This window comes from Triturus cristatus, chromosome 4_2 (genome assembly GCF_964204655.1).
Source record: "Triturus cristatus chromosome 4_2, aTriCri1.1, whole genome shotgun sequence".
Lineage (NCBI taxonomy): Eukaryota > Metazoa > Chordata > Amphibia > Caudata > Salamandridae > Triturus > Triturus cristatus.
In genome coordinates, this window is record NC_140586.1 from 604,701,085 (window position 1) to 604,727,509 (window position 26,425).

Genomic DNA, 26,425 nt, shown 5'->3' on the forward strand with positions numbered 1-26,425 from the left:
CACCTATTGTGCCATACACTAGAGTGGCAGTACAAGCAGGGCTTTAGGCCTACCAGGCTAGCTTGAGTGTAACAGTGTAAAAACTGCTGTTCATCCTGTCAAAATAAACTCATTGGACAGATCAAGGCCTTTATTTTAAATATTAATGTCACCCCTTTGGAGGCCTTGTAGTCCACAAGAGAAGGTGCATGGTATGTAAAAGTAGGGCATGCAGAAATGTAATGATAACATGTCCTTATTAGCCACAAAAAACTATATTTCACAGTTGCATGTCTAGCTGTTCTATGTAGAACACCAGAATCAAGATTAAAACCCTAATCCCAGGAATGGGACTAGCTAGAAACATAATTAAACAACTATTTTTAAAAGTTATGTTAAATCCAATTCAATGGTAAATTTAGATCTCAGGAAAAGTAATTTTTAGAAAGTGTCCCTTTCCTTGCCCGAGGTTCTTAGAGGCTAAATGTGTGTTTGTCCTCCAACTTCTACCAGCCTGTAACTAGCGTTTGGATAGGTGTAGAAAAGGAGAGAAATGCATTCCAGGAGCAAACAATAGGCTGGTATAAATGGGCAGAGGTATCTTCTCTGAACATCAGAGAATACGTAGGTCTGGTACTGGACACGGTATGAGATTACAGTGTCAAATCCCACTTGAGCATCAAATCCTGCTTGACAGGTTTAGCAGGTTTACAACATAGAACACTGGAGGCACAATTGAACGGAAGGGAAACAGGATTCCAATACATTTCTTGGATATCCACTCTCTGGTTGCTGGAAAACCCTACTTCTGTTCTACGTGACTTCTGTCTCTGGATTTATAGTGGGTACGGTGGCTGCCTCAAACTAGATTGTAATGCTACAAGTGGTAGGACCCTCAGATTACCATAGAACACTCCCCACACATATTATCAACCCCCAGAGCCCAAGTTGAGAGTGTCTGAAGATTGTTGCCATCTTGAAAATGCCCAAAGTGGGGAGGGCCGGCATCAGGAACTTTTACCCTACTGGTTTGGGCATGGCCAGGTGTCATTCCTACCCACTACAAGTGCTAGACATAATTGTCACTCCTCCAAGCACACACTGCAGAACACTCCTGGACCTGAGAAAAAACAGAAGAGGACTGGACGTGCTATGTGTCACTGAGAAGGGACCTCAAGGCCTGGACATTCTCCCTCTTGTACCTAGGGCAAAGAAGTGGCCTTCAAGTGTCATAAGGGTGATCTCCTGTTATAGCTACTTGGGCACAACAAACCACCAGAAGCCTTTTCCTGCAACTGCCTGGCTGACAAATGGCAACTGGATCTGGACTGGACTCTGCCTTTGGGCTCTTCCTGACACTCTGTGAATTGCTAAGTTCCTCCCCTAGTGTCATGGTGGTGTTTGACAGTCTACTCCAGTGGTGGATTGGACTTACAATACTAAGTAAGAAAGTAAAATATTTGACCTGGACAAAACTGATTGGTGTATCTGACCCATTACTGTCCATTATGGCCAGCCTCAAATAGTGAAAAAACAAAGGGAGTCCACTCTCAATTCCAAAGACCTGTGTTATTCTTACAAACAGTGACTTAACCCAAGAGAACAATTCAGTTTCTAGCATGGGAGAAACAATATGTGTCCTAAAATAACCCTCACCCACTAAAAGGTCCCTTGGTGGCATGCTTCATCATCGGGTTCTTCCCGCCCCGCTGCGAGACAGGGCATGCTACGACCTACGGATACGTGGGAGCACTTTCAAATGAAGTGAAATTATGTGTTTGATGTGAGAGTGGAAGGGTCAGAAAATAAGTGAGTTAAAAAAAATACCTGGCTGCGTGGCAAACTAAACTTTAATACTCCCTATAGCTGGTATTAATAAAAGTGGGGAAAAGGAGGAAAAAGTGCTATAATGGGCAGTTTCCTCACGGGTCTACATGTTTCAAAGCCTACACCTAAGCTTTTCTTCAGGACCTAAGATGTTGATCCCTTTTACCACTCTGACTGTTACCTAGTGTGGTCAGACTAGTCAATGTCAAAGGCTAATATGCATCTTTTTCAAAAATACATTCATCCGATACCTACTTGGTATTCTCTTTAAAAATGATACTTAGGTTGCCTAATTAGGGCCCTATGAGCTTGAAAACGGGAGGGGAGCAGCGCTTGTAGTCAAACATTCGTCAAAGCATCTCTCTCGCCCAAGACACTGCCTGCCCGTGGCTCGAATCAAATAGTGCCTCATCCCGGTCTACCAAGACCATTGACTATGATTGGCACTTTGTGCTTCTTGGGGCTATTCGTATTTAAAACTTGAAAAAGTAATATTTCCATTTCCTCTGCTGCATTTTTGTCATTTTATTGTGATTCCAATTATTAAATTTTAGTCTATTTGTTTAAATAGATATAGTTTTTTTTATTGTTTTGCATTTTAACGTTATTACTGTTTTGGTACTGCATGATACTTTACACGTTGCCCTAAGTTGAGCCTCCCTGCTCTCTGCCATAGGTACCATGGGGTTGATCTCAGTTTAATTTAGTGACTTTGAAGAGTCAGTCTGACAAAGGATGTGGTTATTTCATACTCTGGGTAGTCACCCACCCGACTCCAAATATTAATCAAATCTATAAAAAAATACTTGAAGGGTTTTTCAAGCACTTCCCAAAAAGGTGGTTTGTTAGAATGCATGATTCAAAGTTGCATTTATTTCATTTGTATACACTTTATTTATAGCACGAAACAGTAATATAATAAAATCATATTTGCTGGTGAGGGGACAAGTTGGATTTGGCAGCACTTTGAAGTTTGGAACACAATGCGAGTGTTCCAAATGTATGTAATTACATTTTCCTTGGTGAGATCGAGTGAGATAAAATACAAAGAGGCTACAGAGATTCTTGACAGTTTACTTAGATTACAATTTACAAAACATCATTATTCCTCTTTGCACAACAATGCTTCTTAAAGTGATTTGAGAGGAATGTCAGCTCTAACAAGAATCTTCCACCTTCTTTGAGGGACAATGACCACAACAAAGTGTAAAAGACTCGTTTTTAGGAACACCTATGCCAAATTGTATCGCACAATGGAATTGCCGCAAAACAACATGTATTGCTATATAAGAAAACAATCTAAGCAAATGTTGATTTCACTCCCTTCGAACTAGTACACTGTGGTAAGCTCATCCATCCAAGAAGACAGCAGAAACTGGATACACTTGTTCCAAGTTTATTAGTAACAGGAACCCCATGCCAAGCGGTCACAGCATAGAAAGTACCTCTCACAACTGACTTAGAACCCCCACGACATCAATAGATAACATTCCACAGAATCACATGACACACAGGGTGAAAGGTGAAGAAAGACTGGAAACACAGCATGACACATCCCTCTTCTTTCAGACAGAACAACAACAAATGAGGAACCCCACACAGAACATCACCCACAATCCCACAGATAAATCAACTCACTAGGGAACACAAAACAAATAAACAACAGGAGAGAACAATAGAACTCTCTGATAACTGTGGAAGAAATATCAATGAGTTACAAAATCAAGAAACACAGTATAACATACACTTGCATATGAAATTATTTGAGAATAATCCCCTCATTCTATTCAACCTTGTAACTTCTCTGAGCCAGATTCAACAGTGATGATACTGCAGCAAATTGGCACTAAATGTATATTTATGTCTGTTTGCCAAGCCCTACAATGAACTGACATGAGCAAGTCCAATATATTTATTTTATTTCATAGTCTTATAAAGCGGTACAGCTAACCACAAAGGGTTTCCCGGTGCTAATCAAGAGTGTAAGGTGACTTAGCTGCTGTTTAAAATTACCAAGTCCTCAGACCTTTATGAAATGCAAGAAGTGAGATGCAGTTTCTCAAAGACTCTAGAAGAGCGTTCCACAGTCTAGGACCGAAAACAGTGAAGGATTGGCTACCCTTGCGGGCCAGTCCGAACCTAGGCACAGTACATTGGGTCTAGTTTATTGATCTTAGCATACATGTTGGGTGATAGAGCACCACCAACTCCTGGATATATCGCGGACCCAAACCAGCATTGGCTTTGTGTCTATAGCACAGGGTTTTGATTTGGATGCACCTTGTGATCGTAAGTCAATGGAGCTCATGAAAAGGATGAGGAACCAAGGCATATTTTGGCAGCTGAAACAGAAGACTGGCAGCTAAGTTCTGGACAAGCTGTAGTTGTCGAATCAAAGCCTTATCAATACCTAGATACATCACATTCCCATATTCTAGTCTAGATATAATGAAGGCTTGAACCAGAGTCATTTGAGCTGGAAGCGAAATATCTTAATAATCTTTTGCACTCACTTGAGGACCGCAAAACCGGTTGGAGGTAACCTGTGCAACCTCAGGTTTCCTAGCTAAATTATCATGCAGCAAAAAGCCCAGATTTTTGACTTTGGATGATAGATTGGGGAAAGCCAGGATGCTGCCAATGCTGAGAACCGCAAAAAGAGGGATTCTAACCCAGGACCATGACCTCTGTCTTATCACCATTGAGCTTGAGCAGGTTATTATTCATCTACAGAGACACTTTACTCTGATCTGAAAGTTGTCTAACCAGTTTGAAGAGCACCTTAGGACAATTTTGGGCATTAGTTAAGTTAGCATCCCTGGAGTTAAATCTCCAGTATCGTACCTCCAGAGGAGTGAAATTAACTCCCATATATCTGTGTGAGGCCCAGAAATATACTCTGTTTGGCCAAGAATTATTGCGGTAATAATGCAGATTTCTGCACCACTCACTCACACCCTAGTCGCCAGCAAGTTGTAAACAGGAACACCCTCTGACCTGAATTCACCAAGCAACTCAAGAGAAGCCTACAGACCACCCAGACCACTGCAATCAGACTCATTCTCCATCTCCCAAACACAACTCACATTACACCACCCCTCAGGAACCTACACAGGCTTCAATTACACAAACACGCTCAAATCAAACTCCTCACACACATATTCAAGGCTTGCCACAACTCAGCCTTCACCTACCTGAACAGTTGCATCTTCTTCCACCAAACATCCAGACGGCTCCATGTTATAGGACTACTATTCACCAACATCCCATGCATACACAGAACCTGATCAGAAAGAAGAACTTTCTCTTACATTGCTCCTAAAGCTTGGAACACTCTGCCTCACCACATCAGAACCTGCTCCTCTCTTCTTGAATTCTGCAAGAAATGAAGATCTGGCTTTTTCAATTAACCAATTTACCATAGGTAGATCTAGGCACACACATCTCCTCAGCACCAGGATAGTGTGCTTTACAAGTACACATAACATAACATAGTATGGCATAACATGATAAGATAAGACATGTCATGCCTTACCATGCCATGTTATGTCAAAGCATGGCATGGCATGGCATGTTATACCATAACATAACATAACATAACATAATATTAAACATAGGCAAAGTTGTGAAACTGTGCCTTCCCCTACTTCATAGATGGTTCTTTTCACAAAATTGACAAAGTTTATTCTCAAAAAAGCAAATGAAAACAATCTGTTGAAAGTATACTTTTACAGGCACCCTTCTCTCAACTGTAATAACACCTGCTTTTACAAGTTTTAACAAAATACCTTTAACCTCAGAAAAATAAGCGACATTGAGCAGAGTCCATAAACTTCACACATTCATAAAGTGAATAATGTGTGCACTTAGAACTTCATCAATAAACTTATAATTTTGCACACCATTGTTATGTGCCAGACAGTGTTATTTTAAAACCATCTGCAGGAATGCCTTAATCTGGAACCTAGAAAAAGGATGGACCTGCCTATACTTCCCCAAGTGGACCACGTCTGCAGGGTAACTCTGATAATGCATCCATTGAGGAACCCAAATATCAAAAGTTCAAAGTCTGGTGCTTTCAATCCGCCATTCATTGTTCAGAGGTAGATGAAATTAGTACCATTGAGTTGGGTCGCAATAAACATCACTTATTTAGCCTCAAGCTAGACATAGGCAAATTTATGCTTTACTATTACACATGTGACAGAGGTAACATACTTAGTATGACTGACCCATTACTCCTATATTGTGCACTATAACCTAAAACCGACACTATGTTCTGGTGCCAGACTAATCTTTAGGAACTAAATAAACAGATCCATAATTTTGGCAACCCACTATGGATGCGAATGATCGCTAGACCATTTAGAGCTTGTTTAGGATTTTGACCTCATAGAGTTAGAATGTCCTCTCTCCATTAGAGGGAAAATATAATTTTGCAGCCCCCTGCCTGAGAGTGACTATATATTTACCCAATAGGGGACAGCAGAAACACAGAAGGAGTATAGCTGCTAGTTCACTGGTTTTATTGCATCCTAAAATATTGAGTCGAGCAATAAAAGGGATATGCATATTAATGCCCTTCATGTCTTTAATGAAATTAATATTTTCAGCTCACTAATCTGCAGAAAGTCCACAGTTTCACCCTAGTTTATGGTCAAGTTATAACTGTCATTATAGATACCCACATGGATTCTCTTGACTGATATCAGGGTCTTATGGATGGTGTTACTACATCATATTTCAATTATGTGTTATTAAAGATCACATTTCCAAAGTATTGCCATTCCTATATTAGGCTGACAATTCTATCACTACTAGACCAAGGCAAAGTTTGTGTTCTGCCTCATCATTAAGGGAATTTTGTGCTATTCCTGATAAACAAAATACTCAAAATTATGCTAGTATGTCATGTTTCATAATTATACACCATTTGTGGTTAATGTTTACTGTGAATGTGCCACTTGTGGTAGAAATTTACTACAAATGCACTGGAAAAACACAAATGACTGACACAAATAGCTGTTCTTCGTGTTGCCCTTGTTTCTTTTGCATTTTTTTGTGTTATGTGGGTATTTGCATACAGAATCGATGTTAGGGTGCATTCTATGCTAAAATACAGTGTCAACTGGCAGTATAACATTTTGGATAATTATGCGTATTTTACATAATTTTGCCAAAATTTCACATAGTTTGGCAAAAACAAATTACACACATTTCACACCAGCCAAATCAATATGTTTCATTTTCTTGAAACATCATGCAATACATTTGTGAGCACGCAATTGTTTGTTATCTTAGTCAGCATCATTGGGCCTAATTCACAAGTGGCCTCCGCAGTCAGGCGAGGGGTCCCACACTCATGGCGGGACCTCCATACAGCAGTTTCCCATTGTGGAGGTCCTGCTGCAAGTGCGGGAACCCCACCGTGACTGCGAGGTCTCCGCAGCAACTACAGACGTCGTTTGTGAATTAGGTCCATAGAGTTAGCATTGCTGATCAGCATAAAAGTGGGTAGTTATTATCAAGTGAATGAATACCATTTGAAAGCCACTGTACCTCAGGCATTGTAAATATCTTTACTATAAAGGAGTACCCTGAAGAAAAATGTGACATTGACTTGAGTACATGTGGGGCATGCAAATTAATGCAGTAAAATTCCCTTCCTCATAGACCACAATATACCATTACATATTAACCTTTAGTCTGTATTTAACTGTATATTGAACAACACAAAGCATTAGCAAAATCCAAATTTAAACTAGGGATGTTGTTGGAGTTTTGGCCACTCATAACATGGAGTTCTGGCCAAATTTCACCAACTGCCACATGGCAGGGTTTTTTCTTGCATGCCGAACACCAAAGGCAATTTGGAGAGTGCAATTGAGGTTTGGCATCCCCGTGCCCGATTTTCTGTCACTAGGAGGGCACCCAGCGAAATGTGCCCAACATGCTGCTCGAGAAGCAGCACCATCTTGCGTGCTGAGTGGTGCAGTTGTCTCTGATTTTTGTGTGCTGAATGAGCTCCCTGCGCTAAAAATCAGCACAAGCAGGGCGACCTGCATAATTCTGCACATTCACAGAACTCTGTGGAATCTAGCAGAGTTTTGAAGTAACTCCACGGAATTCATGGGAGGGAAGCTCTGCAGGTTACGGCCACCCATAATTTAAAACCCTCTCGTTCTTGAGGCAAAATGAGAGGTGTATATCCTCACTCTCCAAGTTTTGGAAAACATATTGCAATCCCCAGTGGTAAATGTGTTTCTCGAAACTCCAAGACTTTACACCCTCCCCATCAGTCAATGCAATACTGGGTCTTTTACTATTGTTGATTGATTTACTCCTTTAACCATAAAACCTTAGCATGGGGGTAAAGAATATAGAATATACCTCTTTGTTGTGCCCAGTTCAATCCGACCCTGTTGTTAGAAAATAAAGTACACCCCTCCTTTACATTATGTCCCTGTAAAAAATGTATTGTTCTCACAAATGTCATGGATAGGAAATTTCACACATGTTTGTCTCGCAAGAGACAAGCAGAATCAAGCATTACTTTTGAGCATGTAGCATGCTCATGCACTGAAGTTTGAAGTGAAACATCTCTAAGTAAATTGTGATTAATTTCACCTAACTTTAGTGAATTTTAATTTCAAGAATCAAAATGTTGCATTTTTGCCCAGGCGTGCCTTGTATGTAGCTCTCTCCTAGTCATCACAGTTTAACTGGAGCTAGCAGCTTTGATACATACATAGAGTTTTCTTTTCCTAGTGGCAAGGTATTCCCTATCTCCAATTTCTCTTGGGATCCAGTATTATCTCTCACAGATTTTTCAGTAATTGGACCAGATTGAGAGAAATTCTTAAATTAGAACCAAAAGTCCTCATGTCCTTCTCCCATCCCTTGCTTTGTGATAAACAATGTGCAAACTTTATTTTTTTTACTTTGTTTTCATTTTGCTTGCAAACATATTGCCCAACAATCTTTACATTATGTGCGGCAGCACACATAGAAGACATGTAGTAGCATGACAGTTACAGCTGAATTACCAACATTTTTCATATAAAGCAAAAGAGACCTTCCCTGTCACCTAGCTATTCATACATTGCATTCTAGGGACCACAAATTAAATTTTCTGACTGTGTGAACCAATGTGCTACTTACAAGCCAGTTGGCTAACTTAGAGACCAGTCTAGAGAGCAATGCCCTACACAATTGTCAGCCCAGCTGCGTCCAACCCAGCTCTTCCCCTATACATAATACATTTTTGTCAAAAAAGCTTTTACTGCACCCCCAGATCAATAAAATATTACAACTAATAAGGTACTTAACAAAAGACAGTTACCCTTAGGAGGTGGAATGCATCACCCTTTCTTGATTCTGAAACTTATGAGCCTAATCAGCCACTGACAAGTTTGACCAGGAACCCTAAATCTGGTCTCATCGTCTGATTTCTTTCTCATTCTTTTGGAATCAGTATAACATTAAAAAAAATGTGTATCACTATGAGTGCTGCGTTATCCTCCTCAGGTTATTTTTATGCTGATTGGGTCCTTTGTAAAAAATCCTGAGTACGAGTGTGAAGACTTGAAGCACATCAATTTCCCCAGTGTTTTTGTATAGTCAATCTAGTTGCACATCTCTTGTGGATTCTTAAAAGTATGAGTATGTTCACCATCAAGGACTGTTTAAAATACATGGTGAGAGCCCATATGTTTAATTCCTCTAAGGTTTTCTTCTCTGCATCATAGATTGGCATTACTTTTTAACTGCTTGTTTATAGTTAGGAAACTTAAATACTTTTCCAGACTAAAGCAAAACATTCTTCATGCATCTGGCCTCACAGACCACATCATCTCTCTCAGTGTTTATTTTGTAAAAAGAAAAAGTGCCAGGGTCCTTCTCAGGAGGCCATTGCAGCTTGCACCACCCATTCCCCCTACCAGCACCACCAATGACAATTGGACGTAACTAACTATCACACTCCGATAAATGTGATAATTGAGACTATTCCAGGCCAACCAAAGCTGCAAGTTTGGCACCAGCGGCATGTATTATGTATGGGTGGATGGAACTTGCATTGTTTCACCCCACGGAATTCTGTTGAGTTGCATTAAAGCAATATTCCACGGAGTTCCACCAAAGGGCAAAAAATATGCATGTTGTGCTGTTTGTGCTGCAAATTTAGCGCCAGTAGCGTGAGCAGCACTTAAACATTAGCGCAAACAGCACCATGCTGTGTCCAAAAGTGCTCGACCATTCAAGTTGATTTTGCTGCCACTCCAGTAGAAAATCTACTCAAGCTGGAGCAAATCTACTCAAGAAGCAGCCCTCTTAGTGACTGCCCATGTAAGGAAACCATGCTAGGGGACGTCAAATCTTGTGCACAATCCCATTTTTGGGGCTTTGTGGAAATCAAATCTGCCATAACTCTCTGTTACAAAAGTAACACAGTGACGTCAAATTCTGCCAATTTCACAATTGGAATGAAACATTCCATCTCTAGGATTATGGCAAGTCTTGGTCTTTTTTAAATGTGTATTGAAATATTTAAGACTGTTGAGCTCTTATGAAAATTATGCAGACATAACTACCATGTGGTGGACTGTGTCACTAGTGCAGGTTCTGAGATTTAAGTGCTGGTTCACAGAGCAGTAGAAACCACTGGCTCAAATTAGGCACTGACTCACTCTCCTTGTAACATAATTTGGGGGCAAAGAGGGCTCAAGTAGAGACCCCTCCTTTCGGTTTCTTAAAAAATGCCTTCTGCACCACCCCAACATGCTATGGCCACTTGGCTGAACTTAAAATATCAGCTCATTAGACTTTGGTATTAAACTCACAGCCTCTTATTATTTCAATAGGGAATTTCCTCTGCTTAGTACTGGGTCAACTTCTGAATTTACCTCCATCATGCAGAGATCCTACCAGCCTTATTAGCAGCATGTACTGACCGGTGAAATGGAGGGAACAAGTTTTGCTGAGACACATTGAAGAACAAAAGAACTGATCGAATGTTCTTTCACAAAATAATTAAGCTAGTACTCCAAGTTATTCAGGACTTTAAATCAGGTCTCCCTGATGATGGGTCTGGTGGCTTAGTGGACTAATGCATCAACTGTAGGAGTCTCTGTTTCACCTCATGGTCAAAGATTCAAATCCTGGTGGCTCCACTCACTGCCAAGATACCCTTTGAGGTGAAATGTGCTTTACAATTACACGTGTTATTGTATGTAACATAAAATTGAGAATATTTTCTTGCTAATTCTTTCTCTACTGGCTCCATTACAGGCAAAGGAAATTTATTAGATTTCCTTTACTCATACTCTCAATTTCAGGCTCATTTTTATGTCACAAGTGAACCAAATAGTTCTGGGTTGTTGTAGTGATTACTCCGAGTTCACAGTGTAGAAAGGCACTAAAAGACAACTGACCAGAAGAGAGCAACAAGATTTGGGCCCAATCTAAACAATACATTGCAAATATACACCTGGATATTTATGCCTACATTTATGTACAAAAATTCATAATTTTTTAATTTAAGAAATCTGCGGGAATACTTCTGAGACACTGTAACCATCAGTAATTTACAGTAGCAATCCAAAGTATAAGAAGTTCCACCTTGGTAATTGTACATGGTGTACAGTTACAAATGTGTAAATACTTACCAAAAGCGCATTAGTACATGCTAAAATTCTCTTTTCTTTGTCTCAAAAAGGGAAATATATTGTGACATGCAGAAGTCTCTTCCCCACAACATGGGCAATTTTGGGTAATTCTCCTCAATTACCTGCTGGATGGGAATTTATGTACCAGGAAGTATGAAAGTATGTATGTATGAGAAAAAAAAGTTTGTGAATAATCACAAACAGATCATCGCATGCCCATGCTATCATGACCTTGGAATGCACACTACAACCTGTTGGAGCTGTGAAAATTGTGATTGCATGATTACAGGAAAAGTTTGAGGGTTGCAGAGCATTGTGGGTAGGAAAACTTTATGGGATCCACGCATGTCACACTACCCGTAATCCCCTAATTCTCTAGTTTTCAAAAAGTCTGTGGTTCGCAGGTCTGCATGTGTGGCACCACAGCACAGACCCCAAATACAGCAGCTACCCTATTGCTTATATATCAATATAGCACTTTTTTGGTTGTGGTCTCCTGACCCACCCACACAATGGGGGTATCATTCTTATCAGGGAGGTAGGAAATGTGTGGCTCTCTGCAGATTCTGTTTTGGGCCAGTTCCTGTCCAGGCACTAGGCCTATGAACACAACCGGGGAACCATTTTTATAGGGCAACTCAGGAGAATGCTCTGTGGAAGGAAGGTTGTGGATCTCCACAGATTTTAGAACTTTCAATCTCAGAAAGGTGAGGCAAACATGTTTTTTTATTCATGGTTTTCAAGGGATTCTGGGTAGAAGAAGCTAGTGAGAGCCACACAAGTACCCCCACCCTGGATTTTTTAAAATGTGCAAGTTTGCTAGGTTTCCCTAGGTGCCAGATGAGCCAGGTCCTACAATCCACAGCTACAAGCTATGCACACAAGGGTCCATTTTGTGTGGAAACATTTGATCTATCCACGTTGCATTTTGAGCCATTTTCTGTCTATGAGTACTAGACCTACCCACACAAGTGAGGTACTATTTTTATTGGGATTCTTGCAGAATGCTGAGTGGAAGGACAGTTGTGGCTGCCCACAGATTCCAAAACTTTACACCACAGAAATGAGAGGCAAATGTGTTTTAATAGTCAGAATTTGAGGTTTGCAAGGGGTTCTTGGTACAAAACCCTGATGAGAGCCACACAAGTCACCTCACCCTAGATTCACATCAGTGTCCAGTTTTAAGAAATGAGCAGGTTTTCTAGGTTTCCCTAGGTGAAGGCTAAGCTAGGGCCCAAATTCCACAGTTACCCACATCAAAAAAATGGTCAGTTTTCAGTGGACAAACGTGAGGCGTCCATGTTGTGTTTTTGCCTATTTCCTGTTGCATGCACTAGGGCCTACCCACACAAAAAGGGGTATTTTTTATCAGAAGACATGTTGGAGCATAACATAGTGGAACATTTGTTATTACAATTTGCATTTCACACACTTGTGCCCCCCAATTATAAGCCATTGTGTAAGAAAGAAGACAAAGAGAAATACCCTCTAAATCATATGTTACTATGTGTAGCCACATAATCAGAGATGTACAAATAACCACCCGTTCTATACTCCATATCGTGTGCCCATTGCAGAAATACATAGGTTTGCTTGATACCCATTTTTTACTCTACATATTACACCATATGACTTGGTCTATACTCGGTACACAATGACAAAACATTGTGCGGTGCAATTCAGTTGTTGGCTCTGGGTGCTGTGGGTGCTTGGAGAACCTACAAACCCTGAACATACCTAGAACCAGAAGGGTCTTGCGGATGTAATGGTGTATTGCTTTTATAAATTGGCCACCATGACAAAAGGTTACAGATGAAAACATTGTTATAAATGGAAAGATTGTTTCTTTGGGAACACCTCAAGGGACCTACACATATGAGCCATTGATGACTTTGAACTTTTGTCTACTTTCCAGAAATCTATACCTTTTCCTGGGTCACCCATGGGTTTCATATTGGTTCCTACCACAAACTGAAAGTAGGTTGAGGGCACAAACATGCAGGAAAAAGGGGCTATCTCTTTGAAAAATGTACAAACTCTGCTAAAAATTAGGATTTTCAATTCAACTTTGCATGTTCCTGAAATCTGGGAAGACGGGGACTTTAGCACAGCAACTTGTTTGTTGGTGCCATCTTTAGGAAAAAAAACAGATACTTTTATCTGGAGCACTTTCTTTCTATTTTTCCTAAAAACTCAAACGTTTGCTATATTTTGCCTAGTTTCTTGGTCGACTCCAGAGGAATTCACAAATCCTGGATACTTTACAATCTCCAGGATGTTGGAAAACTACGTTATGTGGCTTCCATCCGTCTGGCACTCCAATCCTGGTGTGTCAGCAGAGGAGCCTGCTCTCTGTTTCAACCTCAAATGGTCAGCATGGGTGGGAACTGCTGCGTGTGTATGCTCCTTATTCTTACCAAACATAGGCATGGGGACTAACTCTCTGGCCATTCACAGAAGCTATTTTGAGTTGAGCATGGCAGGGGTCCACACTACCCCAAGATGAATCCGACCTGTAGGATGAAGGTGCTGTGACCCTGGATGATTCTCTCCATAAGGCAATGACTCTCCCCAAAGGAGTGCAGAGACCCATGCCACAGGTCCTGGAGACAAAGGTCCAACAGAGTTCAAGTAATTACAAATTCAGTGTCCTTTCACACCAAACATGGGTCCATCCACACAGGCTCCTTTCTTGCTCCTTTCATCTGTGGTACTGGATGTGAATTAAAAAGGAGAAGTAAGGGTACATGGTTTATAAGGTCTGCAGAAAGTACATCATTGCTTTTTCTCATAGTCACCTGCATGGCCATCAAATGCACAGGTATCCCCATGCACCTCAGGTGGACACCTAGGTTTTGGAATAGTCTTACAGGACACTCTCCCTAATGGAAGATAATCTACCCTAGGAAATGGTAGAAGGACAGCAATAGGAGCTGGAGACATGGTGTGAATCTCTGTAGGGCCAGCAGCCACTACTAACGATGTGGAGTAGATGTAGAGAATAAAGAATGACAGGTATAGAATAGATGTGTATATGGGGACAGCAACTCTATAATGGTGAGAGGGAGTTAGGATCACTGGTTGTTGGAGACATTGGAGGAATGTACAATATTATTTAATTTATAAATGTTTTAATGTGTACAGTTCATGAGAGTGTGAGCTATTAGAATGCTTTATATTCAAGCTCAAATATTTAGCAGCTGCATCCAAAACAATTCACAATATTAAAGGGAAGCAACAGGGTAGATAATTGGGTGGTTAATATAAAGAAGTTCTCAGTGTTTCTAAAAAGTTTTTGGAGGGTTAAGTATGGGTAGAAAATATTATTATTTGTTTGATTGCGATAGAGTAGATTCAGGTACAAAGGATACAACAGATAGACACAATGGCCACTCCAAGAAAATCTTCGTTTTGAGGTGCTTCTTGAAGGTATTGAGAGAGGTTACTTTTCTCAGTTCAAGTGCATAGTTCCGTGCTGAGTTACTAGCTCCTGAGAAGAATTGTTTGTGATCTACAGTAAGTTTGAACTTGAATTTTCTGCAGGAACATATCACAACTTCTCAGTCCCTTTGAAAAATCTGACCTAGTCAGAAGCGTTGCTAGAATGGGCAGACTTTACTTGTGTACGGCCTGGTGAAGTATGAAGCACAACCTGAACTAAATTCTGGCTGGAGTTGGCAGCCAGAGTAGCTCTTAGAGAATGGGAGTGATATGTCATATTTTTTTGCTGAATTTACCAGCTAAATTGCCAGTGAAGGATGGCTTTGAGATGGGCAATATGTGATTGTGGCACTCGATCCAGCACAGCATTTTGAGTTCGATGAAAAGCACTGCTAAGTACATGAACATGTTAGTGAGAATGAACCGAAAATAAAGCCTTTACAGTGTGCTTTTTCGCTCCTGAGGTGGGTATGCAATCTTCGCCCTCACTGTTGCTTCCTGTTACAAATGATGAAGGTAGGTCACAAAATAGAAACTTACAATTAAACTAAATTTGCACAAAATAAATGCAAGGAGTTTTTGATAAGGGAAGGATTGCCTTCATTTTTCGCGCATTGTATTTTTATATATTGCATATGCTATTATGAGTAGTTATTTTAAATGCATTAAATTGAATGAATGATTGAAAATGAAATCCGCCAGATGTTTAAACAATATTCGCAAAGAATGACTTATTTTTGGTGTTTTTAGGTCACTGTATAAACACTGCGAATTCGTTTTAATGCACTGTTTCGGTATGTTTATGCTTTCTCCACTCCACCTTACTTCTTTAATAAACTTCTATGAATTTTCCACTTGGCCCTCCTCCCGTGCATCAGATTGGTCATCTTGCACTTAAGTGAAATACCTAATTCACAGCTTTTTCTGTGTTGATAAAAAACAAGTATTTCTGTACAGTCAATCCTAGTTGCGAAGCAACATTCACACTCTCATATACACTCCTGGTACACTCTCAAATACATTTTTTGTACATTATGCTATTTCTTTCTGTTGGGCAACTAGTTATGCATAGTGGAGCACACACAACAATGCACTAAATGCGTTTTAATCAAGCATCTTAGATCTGTAGTCGCACATTTCTCAAGGGTTTGTGTCTCGTTTGAATGACGCACCATTGCACATGCGAAGCAAATTCAAAAATCGATTTATTACGCCATGGAAGCCCACTGCTGTGGCTGTGAATGGCGTGATTAATCAGGGGTAATGCAGCACAATGCAAATCACTCTTTTATTACTCTGTCCCAGGGAAAGGCGTTGCGTGGGTGTTGGGTGGGTGTTTCCACACAACTCACATGGATTTTTACACATTCCCAGATTTACCATTACTGTTAGACTTGGGAAGGTGGCAAAATGCTGTGCCTTTCCAGAGGAGGCGTAGTGAGAAGAAATATCTTTATTTCTCCTTGTTACTTCCTCTTTCTATATGAGCTACATTCTGCATTACACATAGAAAGAGGAATATGCCCCAGGGGATTGTTTATGTGTAGAAAGGTGTTCCTTTCTGCATAACATAATCCTGCATGCAACGCAAGCACCCATGCATGATGGTGCAAGGGTGCCTGCATTGGCACTAGGCATCCCATTGTGCACCAGCACTGGGGAAAAGGCAGGAATGTGCCATATTGTGTTAAACACGGTACATTTCTGCCCAGTCCCTGTAACGCAGTGCAGCAAGGTGACTTGCTGTGGTGCGTTAAATTTACTTTTTAATAAATCAGCCCATTAGGGTGTGAGCACATGGGGTGGCATACTTTAGACTATCACATTTAGTACATTAAACTGTGTGGTGTTTACTGTGAATTACATTTCTGAAGATCTGGATTCGTTGATTAATGCAAATGATGTATTATGAGAAAAGTGCTCAGGAAGTATGGCCTTTAATCCTTCTCATACTAATTGATGCTTTTAAAATGATAAATACTTCATAATGAATTATGAAGTCTTCAATCAAGCCTTCTTTGCGTTGAGTAACAAGAAGTAATTCAGGCATTTCTTCAGTGATGTACATGTATATATATATATAGGGACTAAATCATGGATGCTTGACATCCTCTGCATTAAATTATTCATGGATACATCATCATATTTATCGGCTTCAGGAAGTTGTCTTCCAGCTACCAGCACCACAATGTTTGCTGTTTTTAAGGCAATACTGAATAAAATATTGATTTACAAAACACTGCTCAACTCAATAGATTGGAAACGGCTTGCACTGTACATTAAAAATAAAGCTGCACTAGTTAATCTCCGCTTGCCCTAAAGTGTTGTTTTATCTTCACTGTCAAATGTTGCAAAATATTTTTCTTTCTCTCCATTTAACATAGATTTCTAAAACAACATTTGCATTGTTATTTTCATTTGACTTGAACAATCAGTTACTATCTGCCTTGTGTAGGAAGGTGGAATCTGACTGCATGGTTACCCCCCCCCCCGTTTTGCCTGGTGTTTTGCTGGTTTTCGACTTAGTTTGACTGGGATCCTGCTAATCAGTACCCCAGTCTATCTGCTTTGTCCCTAAATTGGTTGTTCATGTACTTTAGGTACACTTCAGATTGGATTCTGGGGTACCCTTATAAGTCCCTTGTATATGGTATACTATGTACCTAGGGCATAGGTACCACAGAGGCCTCTCAGGGGCTGCAGCATGTATTATGCCACCAATGAGAGACCATTCAAAATGACACAACAGGTCTGCTACAGCAGCCTGTGTAAGGTGGTGCATGCACCCCTTACTTAGATATAGGTTCACTATATCTATCCTTATCGCTGCACATATAAACCTATCAGTCACCCCTATGGCAGGCCTTATCAATCCTGAAGGCAGAGTGCTGAGTTTTATGTGAGAGGGCGCCCATGCATGAGCGGAGCCCCTCTGCAGCCTTTGGAACCTCTATTCCGGGGTTGTTTGTGATACAGCCAACCATATACTCTTAAGTGCATTATAACCTCGCGGTAAATGCTAACTTTAAAACGGCTGCTTGGAAATATGTCGTGTTTGGTGTCAAACACCTAGGTATCATACCTCCAAACCAGTAACTGGTGTGGGAGGTATGATTCCACCCTACTAGAGGGAGAAATATGACAGCACCGGTACTCCCAGTACCAGCTTTGCAAACCCTGGCATCACAAAGTGGATGCTGCCAGCCACAGACACAAGTCTGCCCTCCTGCTGCTGGATGAAACTCTGGCAGTGGATAGCTGGACAATAGGTTTGCTGTCACAGGGAGGGGTGACCACCTCCCAGACAGACTTTAGTGTATTGGGGCTGGGTGGGTGCACTCTGAGAGTACTTTCATGTCTGTACTGGTGGCACATTTGGTGTCCCTGTGCATAGACCAGCTCAAACCGGTTGCAGGGGCTATCAGCCCCTGCTCTGGTGCGAAACTGGACAAAGGACATGGGTGTAGTCACCCCTCCGTCCTCACCCTCCCATAGGTGGGTCCCCAGAGTTTGTCCCACCCATTCCCTGGGTATAAAGTAAGAAACCCTGACTACAAGACTTTAGATTTACCTGGATGAAACTCGGCTGCAGAAACCAAGTACTTTAACTATCTACACTATGTAGGATGACCAAAGAATCTCCCTTGGAGTAAAGGAGTTTTTCCCCTGCAAGGCAGGCACCAAAGACGCATCTGACCAGTTTGCATCCATGCAGCTCCTAAAGGACTCAAAGATTTTGCAAGACAGGAGGTGGGTTCCTAAGCTTCCCCAAGGCCGATCAGTGCTCTCAGAAAACCTCAGACCCGCAGCCCTCGTGGGGACCGTGCAACCCAAACCTGTGGACAGCATGCACATTTGCAGCAGCATATGCTTTTTGGAAATCCCTGAGGCTGTGCTTTGGGCTCCTTGTAGTCCCAACCCCGAGTAGTGATTCCACTGAAGATTAATGGCCTACACTCCACGAATGTTCCGTGGGCTGGTATTTTGTATTTCCTCTCAAGGTCCCTTTGCGATCCCTGGTCCGTCGACGTGTGGGTACCTGAGAAGGGTACTTTACCTTTAGGTGGGCTTTCCTGGCTGCTCCAGATGTGCCCTGACAGTTTTAAACACTGGTTCTCCTTTTACAGGTGTTAGTTGTAGCAGATCTCCAAATACAATTAAATGTTTTCCTCCAAAGAGAACGTCATAATCTGTTTTTAATACCTGCTGCAATCTTAAGTGTGCAAATGCAAGCATTAAGTTTGAGACCATGCTCACCTCATCAATAATTAATCGTTTCATTTTCTTCAGCACTCTTGACACTTCATGAGAAGCTTCTCCAGACAACTTCTGATATTGTAATTTACTATCATGCTCAACTAGCAACATCAGTAATCTATGCAAAGTAACTCCTTTAACATTGTGTGCAGCTAATCCAGTTGGAGCTGTTACCACAGAACATAAATGTGAACCAGTAGTTTTTTTAAAAATAACTGGTCAAAACTTTAATTGAAAAACTTTTAACTGTCCCAGCTTGACCACTGATGTACATCAGAAGAGGTTTAAAAGATGAACACACACATTATTTGTGTTCATGCAACAAACCATGTTCTATCTGTTCTCTCACTTGTACATATATTTCTTTCTGCTCAACATTTAGTTGTTCTTCTAACTTTTCCAATGTGATATTCTCCTTGTGTGCTTGTTGCATTGCAATTTCGACTTCATGCATAGCAATCGCTGCTTCATTTTCCAGTACTGATTGTCCAAGAGGATCTTGACTACATTGACCACTACTTTGACTATCTTGAGAACTTTCATTAGCTATTTCAGCTGTAATAGTCTTTTCCTGTTCAACTTCATCATTCAACATTTTTAAATATGCAGGAAAAATTGTACATGCAATACTATCTTTACATGTATTAAAAGAATCTTCGTAGCGGTCAAAGTCTCCAAGTAATTCACTTTCGCTACTCCATGGTTCAAAGAGTTGGAGAAGTGCTAAATAGTAAAATTCTTGTGGTTTATAAGATTACCCTTTGCATGTTTTACTAAACAACCGTGACATCCAACTACTCCATATTTTCCTTCTTTTAAATTCTGTTTAACATTTCTTTTGAAGCTGTAATGTTGAAGTACTTCATACAGACATAGCTGTTGCAGATGTCGACTCCTTTTCGGATAGTATGTGTCAAACATATTAGTTTTAAGAATGTCTGTACTGTTTGGTTCATTTGCTGCTAAGTATTCAATTTCTTCTAATGATTTCAACACTCTATTCCGTGAGCAGGCAAGACCTAAACTTACCCAAATGATTCCTTGAGACTTTGAATATAAACTTGAAGAGCACAAGTGGTCTGATCATTCATAGGATCCAATATCTCGGTGGGAAAGCATTTTCAAAGTAAAGCTGTAAATTTTTTTGCTGACCCTTTTCTCTTGGGCAATTTCTTCCCACATTTTTTCATCTCTGTTTTTGTTATGTATGATGTAACATGACGAGCAACAGCAATTGCGTTATCTGCAACATACTGGATGTCCATGTTCGCATACCACATTTTTAAACTGACTAGATTGTAGTCATTGATATACTTTGACACTTCTGTTCTTTTTAAGTTGTAGGCATTCTTTGGAGATTTCCGAGTTATTGTGTGGCTTACAGAAGAAAAAAAAGAATTTACTCTTCCTTTACAAATGACTGGACGTGGAAAACCAAACCGACATTTGGTGTAAAATTTTCCTTTAGACTTGTATTTTCTTCTGCAGTACTTTCCACAATGGTGACTTTGAAAACATAAAACTTGGTGTCTCAAGCTTCTATCTCCTTCTTCTCTCGGAATCTCACATGCCACATACTGTTCGATGAAAGACAATACTGTTTCATCAGAATCAGTTCCAAATTTAGGTGCATCCTTGACCCATAGTAGCATATGTATATGAGGTGCACCTCTTGCTTGGTACTCCTTTCTCCAAAAGAAATCAGTAACTTCTCCAAAAGGTAGATTCTTTTTATTGCAGATAAAAGACATCATAGCTTGAAACCTATGATTAAAATATCTGCACACATTTACAGGATCCAATGAACACAGTTCAAAAGTCTTTATTTCAACATTTTTAATATTGGAATTCACTTCTCTTAGAAACTCAAGCAAATCTTCCCATGCATACTCTGCACAGCTAAGTGTGACAAACCATATTGGTGTACCTAAGTTCCGTAACATACACTTGAGTTCTCCATGACGACGATACCAATACTCATTTGTTCCACATTGACATGACATCAAATTGATTAACTGTGCTTCTAAATTTTCATCTGTTTTTTCAACTTTCTCCACAAATTCTTTCGCAGAAAGAAGTGATTGATGAACTCCAGTTTTAAGTATGTGGTTCACTGCATACGACAGAGAAGATAAATCACCTTCAAACAAAAGGTGAAATATGTATGGAATGCACTGTCGAAATCTAGGATCTTCAGAATGTAATCTTGTTGACCGATATTCTGAAGCTGGAATCCATACAGGTCGGTCATCATATCGTCCACCTTCTCCAGGATGAAACAGTTGTGGAAAACAACAAGCTTCCAAGCTCTTCTCCCATACACTCATTGGAGTTCCCTGTGCTTTTTTCATTTGAAATAACCCAATGCTGCTTCCTATTACATATTTTGAATGCAATGGACATATTGTGTAATGTTCATAAATCTCTTCAATCCTTGACTTGTCCACTTTCTCTATTTGAACACTTGAAATTTTACATTCAACTTCTAAACTTATTACCTGTTCATCCACATTTACAGTTTTGTAATAAATATTGTTCTCTATAAGATATAAGGTAGCCTTTTCAACGTTATTAACATCCACAAATTCTGGCCATATTTTCCGACTCTTTGTTGGTACACCATCTCCTGCCTCATTTTTCTCTTTCTCTCCAGCAATAGTTTCAATATTTTTCTTAAAATCCAAAGGTAAGTACACTACTCTTCCTTTCAGCCCTCTTTGCAAGTCTGTTGGAGGCTCCATCCGAATCATAGTTTGAAAAGGATGAACAGATTGAATTAGAACCGACTCATATGTATTCAATTCTGCCAGTTCCTCCAGAGTAGCTACTAATTCTAAGTTATATTGTACTGCTCTAGCAGGCATTTTGTTCTCTTCTAATTTGTTGTAACAATATTTACATATATGTTGATCACTACTTAACTCAAATCAACCTTCCACCAACAAGTAAGTTGCACATTTTTCCCACTTACTATTGTTCTCCTTTTCACTTTTCAAATACAAATCAACATTCCTAGATTGACTTTTACAATGAGTACGTCGACAACAAACACAAACATAGTTTGGTATTTCAGAGCACACTACATTAAACCTTCCCATTTCTTCTTCAAACTGATCAGTGCTAATCACTTTCCCATCTCCTTCAATATCTGTAATTGTCAAACTTTCACTTTCTATTGACTGCTCTTCAGAACAAAAAAATTTTGCATTTCAATATCATCACACTTTTTTTGAACATCTGATAAAGAACCATATAAAAGAGTTGTATTCAGTTCACTTAAACATAATGCAGGACTTTGTACATAGTACAGTTTCCTTACAAGCCTCCGCATTTCTGAATGGTGTACTGCTAACATCCGCAAGTGATGAAAAACACTTTTACACACGTATCTTGAAAGACAAGCCAGAGAATGCCCATATTTCTCAGTATATTTTCTTACATTACATGGATCTAGTTCTTGCAACAACTTAATCTTCTGTTTAATACTTTTCTGTGTATATTCTCATAGCAAATTTCACAATATATCAATAGATTCCTGTCGAATACTACAAATACTGCTACAACCCCACTTATACACAGGAGCTAGTGTGTGTTTCTCTTGCACTTCTTCAACTATTAACTCTTCTGCACTTTTACCAACCAATTCCTCTTTTGGAAGGAGACAACCATCCTGAACTTCATAGCAACGACCTGCAGTATCAACTGCAAATAGTAAACTATTTTTCTGGAAGTAAAATCCTTATTAAAAAAAGGCTCACTACTGGAAGTATGTTTCCAATGTCAACTAAAGATTTTGCACAAGTTGGTTCTGTTCACAAGTCTTTTCCTTCTACTTTTCTCTTCCAACACTTTGATTACTTTAATACTTTGATCCTTTTCAAAATCACAATGAATAACTTCTGTTTTAAAGTACAAGCAGTATCCACTATACTTTCGATACGCTGCTTCTGTTTGAATTGCAGCACTTTCTTTTTATATTTGCAGCATGTTCTCATTAAATTCTGAATCACTCTATTTCAAAAAAGTCTCTGACGAATTTCTTGAAATTGTTTTTGTCTCCGGGTAACAGATACTGTTTCTTTATCATGTTTTCTTTTTCTTGTATTTAAAATTGAAGTCTCCTTCTCCGTACTTGAAAAATTCTTCTTTTTCCTTTGTGTGATGTTATTTTCATTAAATGTTCGTAATATTTTTTACAGAAATTGTCTAGTGTTTTTACCAGAAGAAACTGTTTGTGTAGTGCTCTAATTTGTTTTGTATTTCAAAATCTTTTCTTTTCTGCAAATATAAATGCTTCTTTTCTTGTCTTTTTTTCCCAGTTCTTCTAGGCATTTTCAAAATAATTTTCTGAAAAAAAAAATAGATTCAATTATTTTTTACATCAGTTCAATATATTACAATAATAACATACAATTACATAAATTCGACTGACGACTTCCAGAGGCAGTGCTGCAACGTGACAGAGCACGGCAGGGGAGCAGTAGGATGACGGGTAGTGCCATAGAACATACAGCAAGTATTTATTTAATTATTTACATACACCTTTACAATTTACATGTAACTGCACTACCTCGTACTTTTCACCTCTCCACCACACCCCACCACCCCACACACTTCCTCTGCAACCCACCGCAGACAACTTTATGGATAATATTTTTTTTAATTTTAATCTATATACTTAGGATGATATTACCAACCAAACGGCACACAGAAAAATTACCATTATTAGCCTAACAATTTTATCTACAACTTTGCAAACATAACATTCACCCAAAGCTTTAATTGGAAGGGAGGGAGTCTGAGCACCGGCAGTTTATTTTTGAGGGCCTCGAAATGGATCTCTATTTGGCTCTATTTTCGGGCCTCGCAAAGGTAGTCCGTTGTTTTTTTTATTTTTATTGCACTGTAGTGAGACAGTGCGACCATGCACATTGCTGACTACTAAAAAGTGGAGACATCATGCCAGGTGAGTCGTGTTGTAGGAGAAAAGAAATCCTTTAAAGGGAGCCATTTTCTCTCACGATTTCCCTTCTCTTTTTGCAGAGCTGGAGCAACATCATTGTGGCGTGATTAGCAGAGAGACCACCAGGTGCACAATGCCCATTGTCCCGGACTCCCTGAGACAGCTTCCCAATAGCACACACAGAGCCGCAGGCGAGTACTTCACAGGTCTTCAAAAGACCATTTGCTTGTAAATGATGCCCTGTTTTTTTTACCTCTTTTTAGAGCCCCTACATCCCCACTCTGCCTATTGCTGAAAGAACTAGCCTCCCCCGAAATTTCGCTCTAGTTGCGCCTTTGGAGATGACCACACGCAGCCAACTCCAACACAACCCTGCTCTCACCTTTCACAGGGTGTTGTTGTAGAGCTACGAAAACACACGCTTTGCCTGGCTCACTTAGGGGCATATTATCAAGAACAGCGTTAAAATGATCGCCGCTTTAGCGGCGGGAAACTGATGCTAAAGCGGTGATAATGAGCTTGATAATATGCCCTTGTGAATTCCCATAGAAGCCCAGCTTCACACCACAACCTAGCCGACTATGGGAATTAACAAGGGCATATTATCAAGCCCATTATCGCCGCTTTAGAAGCATTTTCCTGCCGCTAAAGCGGTAATAATTTTAACACCGTTCTTGGTATATTGCCCCGTTATCTTTCTAAATTAACGTCTTACACTGAAAAGCTGCTTTACATTTCTTTCCCTACATCAACCTTTGTTTAAAACACCACCAGAGAAGGGTGGTGAACTCTGGTCCACAAAGAGCAACTCAAAGGTTTCTTGTTCTTTATCAGAAACTTCATCTGCCTCTCAATGATTATCGCCAGCCTTTTCGGCCCCTTAAGAGGCTGGGTGGATCAGTATAATACACAGTATTTAGGATCGGTGGCGGAGAGTGCATGAAAATAAGGACGGATAGTTGAATAAAGGGCGACTGGATGGATGGCCAGATGGATGAATGGATAGCTAGATGGATGGATGTATGGATATATGGATGAATGGAAGGATAAATGGATGCATGGACCAGTACTTAGGATACACGGGTGGGCTGATAGACACATATGATTGGTTCTGGGACAGATGTATGTATGAATATATGGGCGTATAACTGGATGGATGGCACAGTGGTTACCATAGGCAAGTGGGCTGATAGATACTTTGAATAACTGCAGGGACAGATGTATGTATGTATGTAGGTAGGAATGTCTGAATGAATTGAAAGATGGTTGGATGTCGCAGTGCTTAGGATGAATGGATGCAGGGCTTTAAGTGTGCCGGCTCTGAGCACCGGTAGTTATTTTCATTAAAACTCGAAACGGGTCTCTATCAGGCTCTATTTTCGGCCCTCACAAAGGTAGTCAAGTTTGCTTTCTTTTTATTGCACTGCAGTCAGAGCATGCACATCAATGTGCGCATGCTCATTTTGCTCACTACTGAGAAATGGAGACATCATGCTACGTGAGCCACGTTCTATGAGGAAGGGCAATCCTTTAAAGAGCGTGTTTCCTGAACGTAGGATAATTCGAGGGGATTTTCTTAAGCACACAATGCTAGTTATCTTCATGTAGACCACGCCCGTACTTGGATAGCCCACACCCTTTAACAGGTTTGCCCCGCCCCTTTTAGCGCACCCCCAGTTTTTTCCCACTTAAAGCCCTCACTGCACCATAGTAACAAAGAAAGGATCCAAGCTTCCATTTAAATGCACAGTGGCACTAAGCTTCATAGTTTGCCATCAACGCTGGCAGCCTTCTACCACAGTGCAAGAGAGTCTATCAGCACAAAGATTTGTTATCCACAGAAATGTTGTGTGATTTGCGTGGCTGTCTGCTGGAACACTCATCACCAAAAGGTATTAAAACATGCAAATTTGCAAGAAAAACGTATACCATACCATAAACCGCTTCATGCCACTACACCACCCTCATCCCCATTCTTGCTTAACCTTACGAAATCAAAGAAAGACCCCAGCAAACCTGGTAGAGCCACTATAGCAATACAGGGACTTAATTTGAACAAGCCGGAAGGCCCAGCAACAAAAGGTATTAAAACATGCAAATTTCCAGATAAAACATATACCATGCCATAGAGCGCTTTATAAATTGACCCAGTGGTACTACATCACCTTTACTAGCTACACATATGCACGTTACAAATGTCCGTGTTATAATCAGCAACATACCCACCTCTCCCACCCCCACCCCTTCCCTTGCTTAACCTTACGAAATCAAAACAACAAGCCCCAGCACTCCC